An 8,602-nucleotide genomic window follows, 5' to 3' on the forward strand; every position below is an offset into this window, starting at 1 on the left:
AAGTTTCCATGATATCTCTCAGGAAACTTTCAAGAAAGTTTTCTGACACTATTTGGTCGCGGATATTTTCAGCTTCTTGAAAGCTTCCATGAACGCCTCCTGATAGATTCCCAAACTTTCTTGGAAGCTTCGGAAATGCTTTCAAGAAGCTTTCATGCTATGTGGGTCGGTGTAGTTATTTTTCTAGTATCTTGCTTATAACCTATAGCAACCAAGATATAAGGGAAAACACTTTTTTCTGCCACACCGCGGCGCCAGCACTTATGTAGATAGCGAATAATTGATAAAAGTGTTCTGGCAATGTAATGAAAAATTATGCCAATAAAAATCTACAAAACTCAAAACGAATAATTGACCTCATTTTTTTAGTTTATCTAATACAATTGTTCTCATTCTAATTATTATTTAATTTGATGTTTTCTTAATATGTTTTAACCAAACCAGAATAAATTAATTTTAAAGTTTAGACATCTAAAAAAATTCACCTGCCTAAAGTACAACAATTAATCGTCTTAAATACAACGTACTATATCCTCGATACATTCAACAAGTTAGCCTCCGGGTATTGTATATCAAGTTGAACATTACACCCGTATAGTAACACATTAATTGTCGATCGAAGAAAATAAATTACACAAAAGTTGTTACGCCAACTCTATTTAAATCTATCAATGGTTTCCAATCAAATAGAATAAATAACACAAGATTAATGAAAACATCGATTGTAAAAATGCACAAGTTTTGACACAGCCGTTTACCCTTATCACAAAAACATACCATATTCAAACATATTAGGAAATAGTCGCGTCGCGGGCTCGGAATCTCGCACGCGCGATCCTCCTCAACGAGGAAACTTTGCGGGACACGCATAGTCGAGAAAAGTATGCGCTCCCGCTTGTATGATATATATATAAATTTCTAACGGTGGGACGGTGTACGTGTCAGTCGCGCGCGCGCCCCGAGTGAGTAGCTGGTCGGCTGTAATTAAAAGCTTCTCTCTCTCTCATATATATACCGCAGAGAGAGAGTAGCAAAGTAAAGCTGGTATTAAACCAAGGCACTTTGAGCAAATTCCTTCGATGTCAAGAATGTGGGCTTACGCGAAGATCCTTTTCGTTATCCGGACTTATATACCCAGTTAATTGTTTCTTTTTTTTTTTTTTACTTTTTTTTTGCTGCCGTTGCTATGCCGCTAATATATATAAGAGAACCAGGAAGAAGAAGAAGAAGAAGCGGGAAAAATAAATTGACGCGAGCGACGGGGCTATATATACGGACTTGACCGAAATGACTCCGGAGGAGAGCAGCATATTGCCTCGTTAGTCCCTCATAATCTCGTATAATTTCGTCACTGCAGTGGGCGGTTGCTGCCGCTGCTCGAGTCGAAAGTAAACACACTTGATTTTTGCCGAAATGAAAAATGGTTTTGCGCGGCGAGAGCTCCACGAAGAAAAAAAAAAGAAAGGACAAAAGTCATTAGGGACGCGGCGGCTGCTGTTATAATACCGAGTCGAGAAGAAAAGATTGTGCACGCGCAAAAAAATGTAGTACGGTCTTGGTCAGAGGGGACAACCCGCGATTAACCTTTAATTTTATCGTTATGGACAGCGCGACGCACATTCGATGCCGCTGCGGTGCGAAAGAAATGGCATAAAGAGGAAAAAGAGAGTCTCTGGCCTCGGCAGTGAGAGAGGAAGCGAGAAGCCAAACGGTGCGCTGTACAAACAATAGTTACGCTCGACTGCTCAGTCACTGGATGATGATGATGATGATGCCGAGGGAAAAGAGCCAAAGAAAAAGGAATAGATAAAAGGAAGTAAGCAAGCAGCGACAACAACAACAAAAAAACAAAGAAAAAATTACAAGAAAGGCGAGAGTGTGTGTTTGTTTGTTTGTTCGTGTATACTATACGAAGCCGAAGATGCAACGAGGAAAAAGCTGAGGCCACGAGCTTTGTAATTTACTGCGCGCGTGGGGCTACGTGCAGTTGCGCGACGCGCGACCGGCGAAACGAATTTGGCTCTCTCTCTTTCTGCTGTTTACGTATAAGATTATCCTTTGGCCCGCACCGCTTCATCGGCCGGCCGGCTGGCTCTATATAGTACGATTTGTCACCCACCACGTTGAGAACAAAAAAAAAACAACTGTAAGAAAAAGAAATCCGCGCGCGTTACGTATAGAGAAGAAGAAAAAACATGGCGCACAAATACATCGAAGTGTAAGAGGTGCAACGGCGATAACTGCCCCGGCCGCGACGCTGAGCTTAAATCGGCCGAGCTCTTGGCCGGCTTGCGGAGCTTACGAGCCAAAAGATAGCCGCGCGTACAGCGTATACTTCGAAACAGCTCGTGCGAGAGATAAGGCCTCTCTCTCGGTACGGAGGTACTAACTTATTCGGCTTACACGCGCGCTCCGTGTATGCGTGTATATCTAGCCATGTTGACGTATAGGGCGAGCCGCAATACATTCAGAACTCGTTACGGTGCACCTTCGGCTGCGGCGACTATCTTTATCCCAAGCTATGTATATATGACTGTACAAGACGATACTTGCTGGTGCAGTGTATATACGCCGTGTATTTCTAAGGTTTTGCAGTGCGCTCGGCAGCAGCAGCCGCTGCTATAGCTCCATGACTTTCGCTAGGCGCGCGATAAATTCGATCGTTTATTATATATAGCCGAGCTGCTTCGCAATTGACGCAAGAATGACTCGATAAACTGGCAAGGCGCAGCCCCTATAACTTCGTCAATTTCAAGACGGATATCTAATAGCCCTTCCCGATACTACTGCTACTACTGCTATAGTAGCTCGATCGTACTTCGATGAGTCGATTCTGATCTTTACTGCATTAGAATCGTGTATACGTCTATAGAGTATGATATATCCTTCGAGTCGTTGGCTCGTTTTGTCCCTCTTCTTTCGTACAATTATTTTTCTTAAAAGTCACCTCCGTATGATACGCGCGTTAGAATTGCGAGGTGAACATTTTTTCCACGTTTGTTTTTTTTCTTCGCGCAGCTACACATATAAGCTGCTGTCGCGGTAAATGAGTTGCGCGCTCGCATGTGGTAACATAACATTTACCCGCGCGCAATGGTAGACGTATAAACGTGTGTGTGTGTGTATGTGTGTCGTTGCAGTGACGCTGCAAAAGCTAACTCATCGAGTTTCCTCGCGCGCAACTTTCAAGTCATTCTGCGCGCGCGATGTTGTCTTTCAACCTGAACGTATAACGTAGTAGTAGTAGTATATAGTTATAAGGGCAAACAAACACGCTCGTAAAGTCCCTGCGCGCGGATCGATAAGAGCCGCGAACGCCAAAAAAAAGTAAGTAAGTAAGTAAGTAAGTAAGAAGAAATGATAATAAAGCCAATGAGAACACACGCGTATAGCAGGATAGGTAGGTATATATACGATGTTTGCGTAAGGATCGTGATTTACCACCACTGTAGCCGCGAATTCCAATGTACTTAAAACTCTTTTGTTCGACGATTCAAAAGCTACCCCCTTTTATTCGATCGCGTCGAGTGACGAAAACGTATTTCGCGCGTTATATACGTGTATGCGTGCCAAACAATTGCGTACTACTCATGAAAGAGGAGGAGGCCACCACCACCGGTTCATCGAATATTTTCCACTCCTCTTGTTCTCTCTCGCTCTCTCTCTCGCCGGGGCGCAGCAACAACTCCTTGTAATTTCAATACTCCACCACGATATATTCCGTGCGCGCGCGCGCTTGCGAGTACGGCCGAAACTTCGAACGGATAATCGAAAACTATCTTGAAGCGAGCCAGGCACGCGGAAAACGAATACATTATAAAGCCCGCGGGGTGCAGTTTACTGATTTATACATATAACGTACGTTTGGTTGCTTGACTCGAACTATTTTCACTTTGGAGGTATACATAGAGGACGATAATTTGAAATACGAGGACAACGACGACGATGACTCGATCATCTGCATCGAGGTGCTCAGCGATGTAAATGATAATAATAATAATGACGATGGTAAAAAAAAGAGGTTTTCGTTAATACCTTAAAAGCAAAATTTAATTTACCGTAAAAGCTACATCGCCGTAAATTTTTTCTTTTTTTTTTTTTTACCTCCGTAGTACTTTTAACGAAAACGCGTATGTATGTATGCGCATAAAACGAGCTTGCGTCCCACGTACGTGTGTGTGTGTGTGTGCGAATGTTTGTGAGTATGGCTCGCAAACACGCCTTTGATATTCTCTCTTTTTCGGTCAAAATCCTTGAGCTAATGAAAGGCGGCGGGGCCGAGCCGGGCCGGGCGCGCGTTTGATTCGCTCGGTATATATATAAATGAGAGGGACCTGTGCAGCACACGGAGAAAGGACGCTGGGCTGCACTTTCGACTCTCTCTCTCTGTCGCGCAGCAACTTTGGAATGTCAATCGCGGCGCTCGGTCCAAAGTCGAGCGCGCAAAAGACGACGTCGAGAGAGAGAGAGAGAGAGAGAGCAAGAATCGCTCGAGTGCTTCAGACAGCAGCAGCAGCGCCGCCTCTGCAGTATAGTTCCGCACTGTGGTGCGTGCGTATAAACTTGTGGCTAATTAGTGTTTCGGCTCTCTCTCTCTATCTCGACTCGATGGCACTCGACTGTTATTTTTTTTTCTCCCCCTTTTTTTTTTTTTATCATCGATTCCGCAGAGCTTCGTACGCGTACATAATTTTTTTCCACCGCTATCATCTACTACTACTTTATACTACTACCGCTACCACACTATACTATTTCCTTTCATCTTCTCTTTCGTAATATAGCGCGATGCATTTCCAGGTCACGAGGCGCCTGCTCGCGAGTCTCAAGTTTCGCGTTACAATGAACTGGAAACTTTTCATGTGCGACGACGACGACTACGACGGCGAATCTCTGCGCTCGCGCGCGCGCGGCCCACAAGACAGGAAAAGATTCAGAGAAGCAGAGATGATCCAATACCGAGCGTTATTTTATATCGTATATGTACGAGAAGAAAATAATCAGCCTCTTCCACGTCGGGCGAATAGACCGCGGATTATCCCTGCGTACATAGCGTGTGCTTTTTGCTCCGACGTATCGCAGCCGGGGCTAGAGGAGAGCTTGCAAGCTCACTGCGAATGCGGCGCGCATACCTCCGGGAAATCTGCTTTATGCTCCGCGCGCGCGCACCGAGCAGCTGTCGAGCCTACGAAAAAAAAATTCGCTCTGTATATACGCGCGCGTTTACACGACTGCATAGTAGTCGTTTATTACCCACGGTGCTTCTATTTTTTTTTTTTTTTTTGGAATTTCGAAGTACGCACGTTATCGCGAAAAACGTCGGGCGCTCGGAAAGCCTCGCGCCGCGAGACACGCGTGCCACGCTCGAAGATAAATCCGAATATATAATACAAACGAGTTCGCGTGTTTGTTGCGGCATGTCGTTCGCGCGGGAGTTATTTGCGCGAAAATTTTTTTCTTTCCCCGCGCGCACACTAAAAGTATTTATCAAATTTCCAGCTCGTAACTCTTTTGCTCTCGCGCGCAAGTCTTTTTTTTTTAATACCTGAAAAACTATAATATATAATGCTACCTTCGACCTGAGCGCTATTATTATTACAATATAATGCTCGGGCTGAAAAGTTTGCTTTCCTCGCAACCGCATATACAAAAGAGAGCGTACCGTATACGTTATATAGGCTTTATTAAATGTTCATGGCGTTCGCGTTTTATGGTTGCGCACAGCGTCGTAATATATAGGAAACTTATATATATACGTTCGGTCGATCAACAAAAGGATACCTCAAGATTTATACGATATTTTTGCGACATAACTCAGCGCATATCTATATAAATATATAACGTATATGCTACACCGAGACCGAAGAATAAAAAATGCGCGTGGTGCCTTTTTTAGGTCGTTGGCCGCCACCTTCGCGCGGCCGAGTCCGTATACGCGAGGAAACGACCACTCGGCACGAAAGCTCGACGACTAGCGATTTGTGCAAGTTAACGTTTCTTCGGCACGACAACAGCAGCTTTTTTGCCCCGCGCCGAGTCCTTCGAGGCTCGAGCGACACGATCGTCATCGTCGCGGTTCTTTTCCTTTTTCTAAACGACGGAGAAAGTGAACGAGGAAGATCCTCGATTGTGCGTTGTTTTTTTTTCCTCGTCGAGCTTTTCAATATAACCGTTCGAGATTGCATTGTTTCACACCCAACTCAATGATTCGTACGTGCTCGCTCGTTCATTTGACCATTCATCAATCCGATACGATGTTTCAATTGTTTGCATCGGCGCGCACTTGTGTATTATATACATTAGTACGTAAAACGGCGAATTTAAAAGAGCGTACAGCAACGAAGGATAATTATTATTATCACGCGCTCGAATCCAACAAGCGCGCGAGCATAATCAATCGGAAGTGCGATAGGTAATTATGCGCATATAATCAATATATAATGCGTTATATGGCCGTGTTGCTGCTGCTTGTTTGCTTATCGAGGTAAACTGTTATATACGCGCGGGTTTTTGCAATTCGATCGCTACGCACTCGGTGGGTATATTTTCATTGTGTTAATTCGTGAAAATTTATTTATCCCAAAGCGCAATTGCTCTCGAACGTATATGATATATAAACACACACGGGGGGCAGCGCGTGCTTGTGAAAGTCATTAGAGATTTTCCACATAATAATATAATATAGCGTGCAACGAGCGGGTAAGAGGATGTGAGCATCGATTTAATAGATACTTAATAATTTTGCCAATATATCGGAGAATTTGTTGAGGGGGGATAGTTTGTACAGCGCTTGTATATAATGTGTATAAATTTGTGTTGCGTCGATTCGAGTCCGAAAATGCGAACGACCTACTTATGAATTTAATCGAATTGAATATAATGAGAAGCTCGTCAATTGAATGTAGTCAAAGCTTATATTTTTTTTCTAAAAAGTATACCCGTTGAACCGCGAGATTCAAAATATGCTTACCTGCATCTCCTATCCACTTTCATGTGCGGCGTCTCTGCACGTGATACACGAATCGTGTACTCGTGTGTAGGTGTATATATTATTATATACTGCTGCTGCTGCTGCTGCTGCTGCACTCGCGTAGCGAAGACGACGCGAAGATTAAGCTCGAGAGCTTTCGTGGAGGCGATGCCGCGAAGCTCACTCGGCGGGTATACGCGTACAACGCGAACTTTATTATAACTCGGCTACTTTAACGCGCGGCTGTACATATACTTTGCTCGCTCCTCCTCGTTGTCGTAAGCGCACGTGGATTTTCTTAATGTGTATAAATATCAGCTGGTGTCGCTGCTACGCTGCAAAGTTCCTCGCGCGAATCATATGCGACGATGATGAGACACACGCGAGCGAATAGTTTGCCGAGCTTTTCTCTCTGCAGGGCTCTATACACGTACTTTGCACAAAATTATTAAGCTCTATATATTGTTTCCGTCGCGATGCCGCGTGACGTAGTATAGCGGAATTATGAAAACACACGCGCACGCACAGACACACACATTCGAATTTTCAGAGAGAGAGAGAGAGAGACACACTGGTTATATATGTAAAATATGCCTGCACACTGCACCAGGGACAGAGAGAAGTTTTCACGCTGGGAAGAGAAACTGAAGCTCGAAACTTTGTTTAATATGCACACACAGACTATAACAACGGGAAAGAAGAAGCCACATCGCACGCGTAGTTCACCGTATATAGCTGTATACAATGGGTGGGTGGATGGATGGGAGCCGCGCCGAGAGCGACGGACGACTGAAGGCTTTTCGTGCTCTCGCAAGCCCGGCAAGCTTGCGACGGTAGTCAGAGAGAGAGAGAGAGAGCCACACACGCACACACACACACAGAGCCGGCGCGTGCAGTGTGTATATATATCGCGAGAGCGACTGCGCGCCGCAGCGCAGCACGTGGGATTCGAGCTGTGCTGCAGACGGACGGATAGAGAGCGAGCTTAACGCGGCTGCGCGATCCATCTACCCCCGTGTTATATATATATCGTGCGTGCGCGAGATATATATCTGTTTAACGTTGTATAAATTCATATACACGTATAGATACGAGTTAATTAAAATCTGAAATTTTGGCACGAGCGTGTGAGGCGACGAGAACTAGGAGGGCAACGGCGACCACGACCACTACCACCGACACGATTACTTTTTCGGGTGTATGTAATAGCCTGGGTTTCTACATCGCGTGTGTTTACATTTAAAGTTCGCCCGACATGGGTGAATTAACGAGGTTTTTTTTTCGTTGGGTTTTGTAATATTTCCCTAGTTGATCGAAACTTTTCATTTCTCTGGTTATAATTTTAATGATCATCGACTGTATCTATCAATGTATATTTTAAAAAATATTATCAACAAAATGTTCAAATCTCCCGAGTTTTTCCACCGAGCAGCGCTCACGACGCCAATCGAATCTCATCACAATTACTTGAGCAACGATGGATTGTTTTGAAATTTAGAACACTCGACTCTCGATCAGTCAGTCGTGGTCAGAGTCTCAGCCTACAGCCCTGAACATTTCTCTCGCTCGCCTGTGACAGAAGCATCTCGATCGTATAATCAAGATTTCATACCACCCCCCCCCCCCCCCCCCCCC

This window comes from Trichogramma pretiosum, unplaced genomic scaffold, assembly GCF_000599845.2.
Source record: "Trichogramma pretiosum strain Unisexual culture from Peru unplaced genomic scaffold, Tpre_2.0 scaffold19, whole genome shotgun sequence".
In the NCBI taxonomy this organism is placed as follows: domain Eukaryota; kingdom Metazoa; phylum Arthropoda; class Insecta; order Hymenoptera; family Trichogrammatidae; genus Trichogramma; species Trichogramma pretiosum.